Genomic DNA, 15155 nt, shown 5'->3' with positions numbered 1-15155 from the left:
ACTCTAGATACCTCATGTAAGTGGAATCAGATAGTATTTGTCTTTTTGTGACTGGCTTAGTGGGACTTAGCATAATGTCCTAAGGCTCATACATGTTGTAGCATGTGTCATAATGATTTTCTACCTAATCACCTAACATGTTGTTTATTCATTTATCTATCAATGGACACCTGGATTGCTTCCACCTTTAGACTACTGTGTAGAATACCGCTATGAACATGGGTATACGAACACCTCTTTAAGACCCTGCTTTCGATTCTTTTGGATATGTATCCAGGAGTAGAATTGCTGGATCATATAGTAATTCCATGTTTAATTTTGTGAGGAACCATGATACTGTTTTCCATAGCAGCTGCATCATTTCATATTCTCACCAACAGCTGGAGCAGTTTTAAAATAGATTCTGCATTGAAAGCTCACAAGGGGCACTTTAGAATTTAGCCATGGTCTATTCTTCCTATTATCTCTTCCATCATAGAAATGTGGGCACTAAGAAGAATCTTCTTGCTCGATTATATAGGGGGAGGACTATTCGAGAGATCAACCACGATAAGGGAGTAAGTCATACCCTTATTTGACTTCCTCAAAGCCTCATCTTTTTATACCACTCACCTCCTATATAGTCTTAATCTCTCATCCAGAATCTGCAAAGAGGACAGAGCTTGAAAAGTTTCCACATTTGATTTTCAACCATTACTTTTTCTCCTCTTTTCTACAAGGAAAAAAATTTTTTTCTTTTAAGGATTATATGCTTCTTTTTACTCCACCTGTCTTACCAGTACATGGGTGGCTATTAGCCCAGGTTAATTTCTGGTTATCTATTGGCTTTGTAACAAATTACTGCCACAATTAAAACAACCACCATTTAATTCTATATCTCATGATTTTTTGGGTCATGAATTCAGGCAGGCTTAGTTGGGTGATAATTCTCCATCGTGAGTATCAACTGGGGTCACTTGATGGTGTTTAGCTTGTGGATGACTGCTCTGAAAGGCTTCACTAGCTTGTACAGTTTCTTGGAAGGGATGACTGAAAGGCTGGGCTTAGCTGGGACCCTCGGCTGTGGGACGCTCCCACACAGGGCTTCTCCAGCATGGTGGTCTCAGGGCAGTCAGACTTACATGGCAGCTTAGGGCTCCCAGAGAATGTTCCGAGGACAGGAGGTGAATGCTTCCAGTCTCTTAATGCCTAAGCCCAGGCACAGAGTGAGCTTTTGCCATATTCTGTTGATGAAAACAGTTACAGAGCCCACCTAAATTGAAGGGGAGGGGACACAAACCCTATCGCTTGATGGGAGGAGTGTCAAAGAGTTCTTGGCCATTTTCAATCTTTCATACGATTTACATAAGAAGAGACTAACAAATACTGTGACTCAGGTAGAGTAGAGTCTGAGTTTCATAGAGATCAGTGATGGGAGGATTAAATGACTGTCGTAGGTTTAGGCAGAATAAAGATTGAGTTTCCAAAAAGTTAGCTATAGCCAAATCCCCAAACTGTGAATGAAAGAGTCATAGATTAATAAACTAATTAAACATTAAAACTACTAAATAGAAAAAATAAACAATTTACAAGGGAAAATAGTAATATGTTTAATAAATAAAGGGTTACTATCCTTAACATAGAAAGTACTTTTTGAATTAATAGTAGAAAAATACGTTTGGAAATGCAAGGCACCCAGAATATCCAAAACAATCCTGAAAAAAAAAAGAAAACAACTAATTTGGAGAACTTACCCTTTCTGATTTCAGAAATTATTACAAAACTATTTTAATCAAGACTATGTGGTACTGGCATGAGGATAGAATACAGATCAATAGAACAGAATTAAGAATAAACCACTTTATGGTCAATTAATTTTTGACAAGGGTGCCAAGAACAATTCAGTGGGGGAAAGATTCATCTTTTTTTCTTTTTTTTTTTTTTTGGCCGCACCTTGCAGCATGAGGGAGCTTAGTTCCCCGACCAGGGATCGAACCCGTGCTCCCTGCAGTGGAAGTGTGGAGTCCTAACCACTGGACCGCCAGGGAAGTCCCAAGATTAGTCTTTTCTAATAGTGCTGGGCCAACTGGATATCCACATGCAAAAGAATGAAGTTGGACCCCTGCCTCATACCATATACAAAAAAGAACTAATAATGAACCAAAGCACTAAATGTAAGAGTTTAAACTATAAGACTCATAGGGGTAAATCTTCTTGACCTTGCATTAAGCAATGGTTTCTTAGACATGAAACCTAAAGCTCAGCAACCAATGAAAAAATAGATTAATTGGATTTCATCAAAATTTACAACTTTTGGGCTTCAAAGGACGCTATTAAGAAAGTGAAAAGACAACCCATAGAATGGGAGAAAATTTTTTCAAGTCATATATCTGATAAGGAATTAGTACTATCCAGAATATGTAAGGAACACTTATAGCTCAACATTAAAAGGAAAAATTACCTATTTAAAAAATGGGCACAGGATTTGAATAGACATTTCTTAAAAGAAGATAGACAAATGGTCAGTAAACATATGAGAAGATATTCACAGCATTAGTCACCAAAGAAATGCATATCAAAACCACAATGAGATACCACATCACACCTACTAGTACAGCTATAGTAAAAGACAGATAATAACAAGTGTTGATGAGGATATGGAGAAATTGGGACCCGCATACATTGTTGATGGGATATAAAAAGGTTCAGTTGCTCTAGAAAACCATCTGACAGTTACTCTAAAAGTTAAACATAGGTTTACAAAATGAGACTCAATTTCACTCCTAGGTATATAAACAAGGTAATTGAAATGATACAAACTGCAATAACATTTCTAGAGAGCAAATTAGAAATAGTTATCACAACTTGAAAAATACATACCCTTCAACCCATACATTCCACCCCTCAGAATATATTCTAAGGAAACATATTAAGGCAAACAAATTTGGAAATAACGTATGATATCTATCAATCGGAAATAAGTTCTGATATGGTTTCTATTAGGCAGTGGAATTCCTAGCACTTGTTTAAAAGGATATTATGTGGTTGGGCTGATGACTCTCTTACACTGTAATTTTTTTCTTTCTTGTGGAGATTGAATGAACAGACTAGGACAAACATCTATATTTCTTATCCACCTCCGGGCCCAATTCCCAGAAGATGGACTGTGTATTTGAAGCAAAGGAGGAGAATGTGTTATACTTGTAAATTTCTTTTCGATAGTTTCTGTTTGTTGGAGGTTGTGCTGAATTGCTTTCTAGGTTGTCTATTTGGGAACTGGGGGAAGAAAGATGCCCCTCCGTGTCCCAAATGAGAGAATAGAAGTGTGACTGGGAGTGGCTAAGGGTCACAATTTCAGCCTGGAGGAAGGTTAATAAAAGAGGTAAGGGCAGCTTCCACCTTAGAAAGGCAGTTCTCCTCAAGCCTGCAGGACATCAGAGGCTGCTTGTCATCAGCTCCCAAATCACTCCCCGAGCCTTCCTGACTTGGGCCCAGCATCACTTGGTAATCTGTGCATCCCACCTTCAGGAAGAAGGTTGTAACAGTATGGGACTAAAGGCTGCACTTTGCTTAACCTTGAGTGGTCTTTGACTCTCTTGGCCCTGAAACTTCTACCTCATTCCAAAGAGTCTAAGTAAAACCTAGGCCTGGGTGGCGGCACAGCTGGCCAGGCTGAATTTTGACAGGTCTTAAGATAGCTATTTATAGAAAGGGAAGTATGTCCAGAATATATTAAGTAGAAAAAACAAAGCTGAAAAATTATATATGCTATGACTTCTACTTTTTATATTAAAAAGCACACAAGTCCTTGCATAGACAAAACATTCTGATGGACATAAAACGAATGTAGTTAACAGTGGCTATCTCTGGGTGTGTATTTTTGGAGGTGATCTTATTTTCTTCTATATACTTCACCAGTGTTTGATCTTTTTTTTTTTTCCCCCAATAAGCATATATTACTTTTATAAACAGAAGAAACAGAACTATGTTTTAAAAATGTGCCAGTGTGAGAGGGTCAGGTAGATATTACTGGCCTAAACAGGTGGACTTTGGAGCCTGGCAGGTCCATGCTGACACGTGGAAAGCACAGAGTACAAGGGTGACTGCAGATTACAGGGCAGAGGGCGTTTACTCTCTGGCCCATTTATACCCTTCACTAGATGCCAGCGGTCATGTTTCTTCCTGTGTTATGTGGAAGTAAAAGGGATGTCAGAACTGGTCTGCTAAATGGAAGAGTGTGGTGGGCTGAATTATATCCCCCTAAAATTCCTATGTTGAAGCCTTGACCCCTAGCGCCAAATACACCCGAGACTATATTTGGACATAAGGTCTTTAAAGAGTAGTTAAGTTGAGGTCATTAGAATGGCCCCTAATCCAATCTTATTGGTGTCCTTATAAGAAAAGGAAATTAGACACAGAAAGACACCAGGGAGGTACAAGCACACACACAAAAAAGACGTGAGAACACAGCCAGAAGTCAGCCATCTGTAAGCCAAGGAGAGAAGCCTCAGAAGAAAATAAACCTGTCGACACCTTCCTCTTAGACTTCCAGCTCCCAGAACTGAGAGAAAATAAATTTCTGTTAAGCCACCCTGTCTGTGGTATTTTATTATGGCAGCATTAGCAAACTAAAACAAGGATATTCACAATTTTAAGTTTTTGCATGTTGAAATGTGTAAATATTTCAGCCCAAATATTTTCACAGATGCTGACTTTTTTTGCCTTCATTCAGAATGACTTTCTTCAACAAATATTTCATAAGAAAAACCTCATCAAATAAGTTGTCTCTACTTATGATTCTGCATAATTATAGGCCTCCTAAATTTCATTTCATTCCAGTATAGAACATAAATTTACCCAATTAAAAATAGGTACTTCAGCAAATGATTCATTCTGCAAGTTGAGATATCCCAAAATGCAATTACAGAATTTCAATATCAATATTGTATACCATTTAGGGGCTCATTGTTTAATTTGTTCAGTAGCTCCTGTGCTCGTGAAGTTATTGCTTCCAATAACTGCATTTTGGCATTTCATTTGATAGATGTTGTGATTAAACATTTTCATAAGCACATGAAAAGTGTCCAACTTTATTGGTCATCAGAGAAATATCAATTAAAAATCACAGTGAGATATCACTATACACTAGAATGGAGGAAGTGAAAAGGACTGACGCTACCAAGTGTTGGCAAGGATGTGGTGCACCTGGAACTCTCAGACATGGCTGGTGGGAATATAGTCACTTTGGCAAACAGTATGGCATTATCTTAAAAAGTTAAAGATTCATTACCATACAACCATACCATACAAGCAGAAATTCTACTTCTGGGTATTCACCCAGGAGAAATGAAAATATATGTCCAGACAAAACATGTATATGAATGGTTGTAGCAGCATTATTTGTAATAGCCCCAAACTGAAAATAACTCAAATGTCCATTGCCTTTGAATGGATAAACAAAGTGTGTTGTATCCATACCATGGAAAACTACTCAGCAATAAAAAGGAAGGAAATACTAACATAGACAACAATATGGATACATCTCAAAAATATTACGCTAAGCGAAAGAAGTCAAACACAAAGATTCCATACTGTATGAGTCATTTATATGAAATTCTATAATATGCTAAACTATAATGATACAATGGTTGCCTGAGCCAGGGTGAGGGGAGATGCTGGGTATGAGGTGAGGAAACTTTTTAGGGTGAGAGAATCGTTCTATTTCTTGATTGTGGTGGTGGTTCAATGATTGTACAAAATTACAAAAGTTCACCAAATTGGACACTTGAAGTTAGTGTAAATATTACCTTGCTTAACAAAAAAGAGGAAAAAACTTCCAGCTAACTGTGAACAACATACAACCAAAATTTAGAGGACTTACAAAAAAAATAGATACACTGGTAGAACATATATTCATTTGCAAAGTAGTTATTTCAAGGCTCAAATGTTTTTAATGTCGGATTGATGTGTTGGTTTGCATCCTTGGGAGTTCCCTGGTAAAATTCAGAATTGGTCTCCTTACATGGAGAACAAAGAGAGACCAAAGAAAGAGGCAGATCATTGCAGATTGGTAGGTGGCAGTTTTAATAAGCAAGAGACCTTACATACGAGGTTTGTCTTGGGTGGCTGCAACATGAGTAGATCTCTCCACCTACCCAACAGAATCTTAAGAGTTTGTGTAGAAGCCTTAATGGGGTTCAGTCATGTATACTGTCTAGATGTTCTCAATAATACATTGCTCTGTCAAAGCTGTGTCCTTTAAGTGGCTCCTAGTGCAGGTACAGTGGGCAGAATGTACATTCCAAGGACAGGGGAGCAGGGAGTGAGGAGCCTCTGATTGCTTGGGTCCAGCTTGAAGGTCAACTGGGGTCATGTCCTCTTAATGACCTCCTCAAACGTGATGAGATTCCAACAATGCCTTGAGGAAGTATGATCTTCATTTTGAAGTTGTTAAAGCAGGCCGAGAGACCATGAGTAACTTGCCCAGGGAAACAGCTAGTAAGTGGTGAGGCTGGGATTCAAACTAGGTCTGAGGTCAGAGCTCATATTCCATCTACTACATGCCTTTGACTTAACTGAATCCGACATTAGTGTTTAACATGGTCTTTGGGGGCCATTTGGACATGTTGTGAATAGAATTTAATGATAAACCTCATTTTTAGCCTGTTTTAAAAGTTGTTTTCCTCTCGAATCCTCTACCACAGTCACAATGCTCTACCAGTGGTCTGAGAAGGTCTCATGTGTCCTTCTCCACACCTTGGTCTCTTCCATTTGAATCACCCTCTCACATTCCCCTTCGCTATCCATCAGTGGTTCACACACCCAGTAAAGTTCAGCCCTCCAGGGGGTATTTGGAAACATATATGTCGGGGAGTATTTTGGATCCCTGGTACGTAGCGGGCCGGAGTCAGGGATGCTAAGCATTATGCCATGCATGAAGCATGAACGAGTCATCCAGCCCCAAACTGTCAATAGCACTCCCTCCAAAACTTTGGCTAAATCCTGTCTTTAGAGACCCAGCTCAAGTCATCCCTGCAGCCCAGCCCCAAGTCACCTCTCCCTCTTGAATGACTCCATGCCGTTGCTACCCCGCCAACTCCGGAGTAGCTTTTCAGTCTTACTTTCTCTGGTTTCCTTCTCTTCTTGATGTAAAAGCCTATCTGTCGAAGCACACTGGAGGCACTCTGCCTTCAGGAAGCCAGTCTGCTATTCAGTTGTATCCAGCACTTCAGAAGCACAGTGTTTTGCTTGCTCAGTCAGGCATAAAATGATTTTAAAAGGCTTCCATAGGCAGTGCTGTAGGAATTTCTTTAGAGATTGTAGCTAGGGAGACATGAACATGGGCCTTTCTACAGAATGAGTATAAATGTGTATGCTACGATGCCAGTGAGAGACCTGGGGGTGGGGGTGGGTTGGGATGGGGGTTTCAACCACGGCTGGCCTTTGCTTGGGGCTCTAGGAGGCATCAGAGATGGCTCTCCTGGAACCTCCTGTTAGCGCTTAATTCTGTGCGGGTTGTCGCCATGATTCATGCACCAGGCCATTAATCCAGTAAGAGGCTGCTAAATGGGCAGATGAACAAAAACAGGAGGCCCTTCTGAGAGCCATAAATTATCTCTCATAATAGCTTTATATACTTGAAAGTGAAGGGTATTCTTTTTTTTTTTTTTTTGAATTTTGAATAAATTGGCTTTATTAAACGATTCATGAATCAGGCAGCATCTCATCTGATAGAAAGGGAGATGCTCCAACGGGTTACACAACATGGAAGGCTTTTTGTTTTTTGGCCACGCCACATGGCATGTGGAAATCTTAGTTCCCCGACCAGGGATCGAACCCATGCCCCGTGCATTGGAAGAGCAGAGTCTTCGCCCCTGGACCACCAGGGAAGTCCCAGAAGGCTTTTAAAGTAAAGAGGGTGGGACAAGGAAAGAAAGTCATCATCAAGGGAAAAAATGAAAGTTCACTGGAGGAAAGTGAAACTTCAGGTGACAGTGGCTTCTCATTGGCTAAACTGCGGAATTTTCTATTAGCTATTTCTTTTTTTTTTTTTTAAACATCTTTATTGAAGTATAATTGCTTTACAATGGTGTGTTACTTTCTGCTTTATAAGTGAAGGGTATTCTGAGAGCACTGTGGAAAGTACCTGGAACCTCAGTTTCTAATAGAAACCTGGGAAATTTGATTCAACTACTAACAAATTGGAGACTTATTTTGTACAGGTGGTCGGGCTGGTACAGAGATGAATAAAAAGACAGTGCTTAATCCTTCTGGAGTTCAAAAACTTGAGAGAGAGAGTAATTTTCAAAAACTACATTTCCTTCGCCTACCCCGACCCTATAGCTAGCCCTAAAAACTAGCCCTTTAATACCCTCTCCAGACCTTGTGCTCCTCTCCACCCCTATTGCTACTGCCAGGTTTTCTGAAAGCCTGGATGGATAGCGGCAACAGCCTCTCTACATGGTTTCCTTGACCACTCCTGCCCCATCCGGATCCAACATCCTCACAGCAGAACGCGAACATTTCCAGAAAGCAATCTGATTCTATCATTCAGTAACTGATGCAAAACCCTTTAACGCAGGGGTCCCCAACCCCTGGGCCGTGGACCGATACGGGTCCGCAGCCTGCTGGGAACCAGCCGCACAGCAGGAGGTGAGCGACAGGTAGGCAAGCAAAGCTTCCTCTGCCGCTCCCCATTGCTCCCCATCACCAGCATTACTGCCTGAACCATCCCCCCCCACCCCCCATCTGTGGAAAAACTGTCTTCCATGAAACTGGTCCCTGGTGCCAAAAAGGATGGGGACTGCTGCTTTAATGGCACTCTAATGTTTTTAAGGATGAAATCTGAACCCTTGCCAAGGCCCTTCACCATCACAAGTCTGCGTCTTCAGCCTTTCTGTAATATAATTCTCTAATCCAGATATACCGACCCTCTGGCAGTTTCCCAGGCCTCCATGCTCTCACTCGCTGCTCCCTGATGCTATGTGTCCCAGCCCACAATCCAGTGAACCACGCTTTCAAAATTCAGCCCAGGTTCCATCTCCTCCTTCTCCTCCTGTCCCCATGGGTGAGGGGCACCTCTATTTGGCCTCCCATCGCCACTATGCTTTCTCACTTGTCACACACACCATACCTGACTCCTTATTTGTCTGTCTCAGTCAACTTTGATTTTCTCAACTAAACCACAAGAACTATATCTGACTCATCTCTGACTGCTCAGCACCTAGCAGTGAGTCCGGCATCTGCTAGGCACACAGTAAGTGCTTGCTGAATGTATTTGAATGAGTCCTATGCGAGGTCATAATAAATAAGACAAGAATGGCTTATTCAGAGATGCTGTGTTGTGCCTTTATGTGGTCCCTGCTTTGTTTCTAACATTGCACTTGGAAAAGTTGTCGTGGACAATTGAATGCCTCATTGTTCCTGAATGATGTATGGGAGGGGTATGATCTTAGAAAAGAGACAAGGTTTGTTTTCCTTGGGGAAATCAAAATACAGGTTTCCAATATAATTCTATCTCACAAATGATAAGAACATCCATGTTCAAAGTGATATATGCATAGAAGATCTATAGTTTAGTGGGCTGAATATTTTAGTTAAGTAGCTGAGTTTGAAATGTCATGATTTTGTTAAACAATCTGCCTTGCTTTTGACTCCATTTGATTTTTTTGGACTGTGTGTTAGTTTCCTAGGGATACCATAACAAATCCCCACTAACTTGGTGGCTTAAAACTACAGAAATTTATTCTCTCACCGTTCTGGAGGCCAGAAGTCCAAAAGCAACATGTTGGCAAGCTGCGCTCCCTCTGAAGGCTCTAGGGGAGGATCTCTCCCTGCCTCTTCCATCTTCTGGTGGCTCCAGGCTTTCCTTGGCACAGGGCTGCATCACTCTAATCTCGGCCTCCATCTTCACATGGCCATCTCTTCTCCTTGTGTCTTCTCCTCTTCTGTCTCTCCTAAGGATACTTGTCAATGGTTTTAGGTAATTCCCCAGATAATCCATGGTGATCTAATCTTGTGATACTTAATTACACCAGCAAAGACTCTTTCCAAATAAGGTCACATTCATAGGTTGCAGAGATTAGGGTGTGGATAAAACTTTTTTTTGGGGGGGTGCACAATTCAATCCACCATAGACTAATTTAAATACATTTATAAATGCGATCTGGATTGAATTCTAAGAGGGTAAATGATTATTTTGTAATTACAAATTACAAATAACTATTTTGAAATGCCTGAGAGGGGTCTTATTTCCTAAAGTAAGGGGCTGAGACTAGGTGAGTATTCAGTATTAATATTAAATGGAGATGCCACCACCCACTGGTTGCTAAGATCCACAATTGGCAGAGCTCGGAGGTGACAACACAAAATGCAGAATAACATGTGATATCACGGATAATACACTTAATTATGTGGTATCTGTTAGCACTTTTGAAAATGTAAAATGGCCATTCAAATACATTGGATATGTTGAGCCCAGCAAGGACAATCGGCAACTTTATTTTTCTCTTGGGCTTTGAAGGCCTGAGTTGAATGAGTAGGGTTAGAAGCTTTTTTTTTTTTTTTTCCCCCTTAGAGCTGTTGATATTTCATGTTCAATAAGGAAGAAGCAAGGAGAGGCAGATTCTCTTGGAATCACTGAGTATCAATTCAAGAGTCTGCAACAAAGGGGATAGGAAAAGTATTGCATAGATTTTACTATTGTGCCATGAAATCAATCAGTTTATCCAGTCCAGGGGTTGGCAAGCTATGGTCTTAGGCCAAATCTAGTCCACTGCCTGTTTTTGTGGGCAAAATTTTATTGGAACATAGCCATGCCCATTCATTTACATGTTATTTGTGGCTACTTTTGCAGTACACTAATGGAGCTGAATAGTTGGATCAGAGACATAATGGCCCTCAAAGCCAAAAAATATTTACTATCTGGCCCTTTACAGAAAAAATTTGCCTGATTCTACTCAATAATATTTAACATTTTTGAACATAAGTACTAGATGTTGTGTCGTTCTGTATGCATTGTTTCATGTAATTTTATTTTATATTCAAAGCTACGCTCTGAATTAGTTGTTATTGATTGTTATTATTGACATTTTATAGATAAGGAAACCGAGGCTTAGAGGACCAAGTACCTTGCCCCAAATCACAAAGCTGCTAAGTGACAGAGATGGGAGTTGAACTGGTCTGTTTGATTACTGAAGTAGAGTTTTCATTCATAAACCAAATGCAAACTTTTTGTATCTCCTAATTACCTAAATTAGCACAGAAGAGTTTTACATACCAAGGACCATAAGGAATATAGTATATATTGACATATTTGTTGTTGCCTTTTGAAAAATACAAAAATATTTTTTAAACCTTATTGGAACAATATTCTAAAATAAGCTTTAGCTTATTTTAGTTATTTAGTTAGCTAGTATTTAGTTATTTAAACTGTATTATATGCAGAGAGGCAATGAATTCGCCTGTGGAGTGCACCCTCTTCTCTTGGTTATAAACGTGATTAAAGGGAGGTCTCATTCAAAAGCTACACCTGGGATGGAACCTTGGCCAACAGACTTCATGTAATATTGTGGTTCTACTGGCAAGACTATCTTTGCAGTGAGGAGGACTGTCTCCTCACTGCATTCTTTCCTTCCTTGTTATTGGAGGGCCACTTCTAAAGTCTCCCTACCTGACTCTCCTCACCTGGTTGCATGTTTAACAACCAACCTATTGGTTATTCAGGGCTGGTGCACTGCACAGCTGTGGGAGTGGAGGTTGCACCAGTCTCACTGCAGTCCGCATGAATGGCAGCCCCTAGCGTTCTGCACTACGCAGCCTGGGAAGCTGTATGTAGGTGGCTCTGGAAAGAAGGGACAAGTCTTGCTGACACCTGCAGTTTTAGTGGAAGTTATGTTAGTCGTAAAATATATTGTCATCCAGTTGTATGCACTGCTATCTGTGAACCTGAGTTAATGTGAGTGCACCTCTGAGACAGGTCCATTTTCTATATGCTCACACCATCAGGGTTTTGGATTTGGCAGACCATGAACCAGTCCCTGGAGGGCTGTAACATCGCCAAGGAATCAGATGCCACATTATGAGGTCTCTAGGTAAAGAGTCATAGACTTCCTTGGCATTACCATGATTAAACCACATGTCCTCCCATCTGTGGAAGATGTTTTGCTGTGCCACTCAGAAGTGGATGACTAAATCCTCAGCTGTTGAGATGGCATCAGCTAAGAGGACTGCCTTGTCCCCTTGGGAAAGCTTCCAAGGGTCCATCTGTGTTCAGAACTTCTCGTAGGGTTGGCTGAAGCTCCTACTAAGACTGCATCACAGCTCGACTTCTCCCACTGCCCAATCCTGCTTTCTCCCTTCCTCCCACTGGTACTGATAAACAACCTGCATGCTCACCTCCATCTCAGAGTCTGCTTCCTGGGGAACCTAACCTGAGATACCACTCAAGCCTCAGAATTGGAGACCTAACTAGGGATTGGCAATCTATGGAAATGACAATGGAGAAATCTCCACTTATTCATCCAACAATTATTTATTGAGCACCTATTATGATCCAAGTCCTTTCTAGACATTAAGAATAGAACAGTGAATAAGAAAAGTGTCTACATTCTGGAGAACTTTCTAGTGGGAGACAGACAAAAACAAATAACAATTTAATATATTAGGCAGAGATATACACTTGAAGAGAAACAAAGCAGGGTGAAAGCTTAGAGTTTTGGGGTGGGAGGGGCTGCCATAGGATGCTTCAGGGAAGGCCTTTCTGAGGTGGTGACATAAAGCAGAGACCCAAAGGAAGTCAGCAGTGCAAAGATTTGGGAGAAGAGCATTCCCAGCAGAGTCACCTGAAATGTAAAGGCCCAAGGTGGGAATGAGCATTGGGTTTTTGAGAAACAGCAGGAAGGCCAGGATGGCAGAGTGGAGTGAGCAAGGTGACAGGAGGTAGGGGGTGAGATCAGAGGCCCAGAAGGGTGTCTGAGCACAATGGGAAGCATTTAAGGGTTTGAGCAGAAAAGCAACAGAATCTGATTTTTGTTTTAAAAAGATCACTCTGACTGCGGTTGGGGAAAGAGTGGAAGCAGGGGACCAGTGAAGAGGCACTACAGTGATCTAGGAGAGCGTTGATGGTGACTTGGACCAGTGTGAGGGTTGTGAGAAGTAGCTGGATCTGGGGATGTATTTTGAAGGCAGAGCTTCAGGACTTGCTGATTGTTATGGACTGAATGTTTATGTCTCCCCAAGTTCATATGCTGAAGCCCTAACGTCCACCCCCACCCCCAGTGTGATGGTATTAGGAGGTGGGGCCTTTGAGAAGTAATTAAGATTAGATGAGGTTATGAGGGTACAGCCTCCATGATGGGATTGACACCCTTATAAGAGGAACTTGCTCTCACCACCGTGTAAGAAAGCTGCAAGAAGTGAGCCTTCCACAAGCCAGGAAGAGGGTTATCACCCTAACCAACCAGGCTGGCACCCTGATCTTGGATTTCCAGCTCCAGATTGCAAGAAATAAATTTCTGTTTAAGCCACCCACTCTATGGTATATTGCTATGGCAGCCAGAGCTAAGACACTGATGTGTCGGATGAGGGGCTAGGGGTGGAGAGAGTCAAGGCGCGGCGCTCACTAGTTTCTTGGCCTGAGTACGTGGATGAATGGTGGTGTCGTTTACTGAGATACGCATTCTCCCCATTTATAGATTTCTAGAATCTCTTGTGCACAAGTCAGAGGGCCCATATGGTGATTTGTATTTGCAGGAGAATGCTTCACTGCATGCCTGAGATGACTTATGATGAAGGAACTAGAGGAGATAGCATTTAAATTAAAACAACATGCACTTATTGTTTTATAAGAAATATTCCTGGTGGGAAAGGGAAAGTGAGGGAGGTTGCAGTCACAAGCATTCTGCTCTTATTATCACTAGGAGAATTGTCAGCTCACTTGTAGAACAGAATTAGGTATGATAAATAAGCTTCAAAACCAGAGGAGTGCTGAATGCAGTCTGGTGTCTCTGGTCAGTTCTGCTGGCATTTATTGATATAGTTATAGTTTTCTTCTTTAAATTGATGCAATAAATTTTACTGATATATTATTTCATAATGTTGAGCCATTCTAGCAATGCTGAAATAAAATTGACATGGAAGTGGTATAACAATCCTTTCAATATACAACTGGATTTGATTTGCTAATAATTAATTATTTAGTTAACTTATTTATTAACATTTAATGTTCTCTCAAAAAGAAGTTTAGAATACTTTCTATTGTCTTTTATTTTCTATTTTATTAATTTTAGCTTTTATCTTTATTAATTACCTTCTCCTACTTTCTTTATTTTATTCTCGTTCTAGTTTCTTAAAACTGACCACATATTTCATCTGTTTTCAGATTTTTAAAATAATGACAGCATTTAAGGCTATACATTTCCATTTGAGTATAACACTACCTATGCCTATAAGCTTGGATATGATATATTTTCCTTGTTGCTAATTTCCATGTAATTTTTCAGTTTTGATTTCTCTCTTTGACCAAAGTGTTTAATTTTGTTTTGTTTTCAAAAGAGTTTAAAAGTTCCCAACTGTTTAAGGTTTTTTTAGTCATAATTTTGTTGTTGACTTATAATTTTATTAGCTTATAGTTAGAGAAATTAATCTATAAAAACAATATATTTCAGAGTTTATTAAGGTTGTCTTTCTGATCAATTATATGACCAATTTTTGTAAAAAAGCAATGAACATAAGATTAGAAGGTATACTGGAAAGGAAATTTCAGTTACTCATGGGTTTTCCAAGAAATCTTGCCATTCCCTACAGGGCATACATGATGTGTTTGACTGTTACCTTCTACTGGTGTCTCCATCTTAAGCCAGGTCTGCATCATTTTCTTCATTATGATATCTCACTTGGTTTCATCCCTGTCACCTCATTTTAGAATTATTAATTATTTCAATTGCTCATTCCTTCTATTCTCTTTACTTTTACCGGCTTGGTCAAGTTTCTCTACTTTCACAGCACTTCCTCCTCATTCCAGACCCTGGTTTTCTGGAAGTTCTTCTAGGTTTTTGAATTCCACTAGTATTTACTTTTCCCTCTTTAACTATATTTTTCATTAAAAAAATTTATTAGTAAGCTATTATGTGACAATGCCTTTGTTAGGAAACATGAAAGATATAAGAGGGGGTCAT

This window comes from Eubalaena glacialis, chromosome 5 (assembly GCF_028564815.1).
Source record: "Eubalaena glacialis isolate mEubGla1 chromosome 5, mEubGla1.1.hap2.+ XY, whole genome shotgun sequence".
In the NCBI taxonomy this organism is placed as follows: Eukaryota; Metazoa; Chordata; class Mammalia; order Artiodactyla; family Balaenidae; genus Eubalaena; species Eubalaena glacialis.
The sequence above is the reverse complement of the archived record's forward strand: the minus strand, read 5'-3'. Positions refer to the sequence as shown.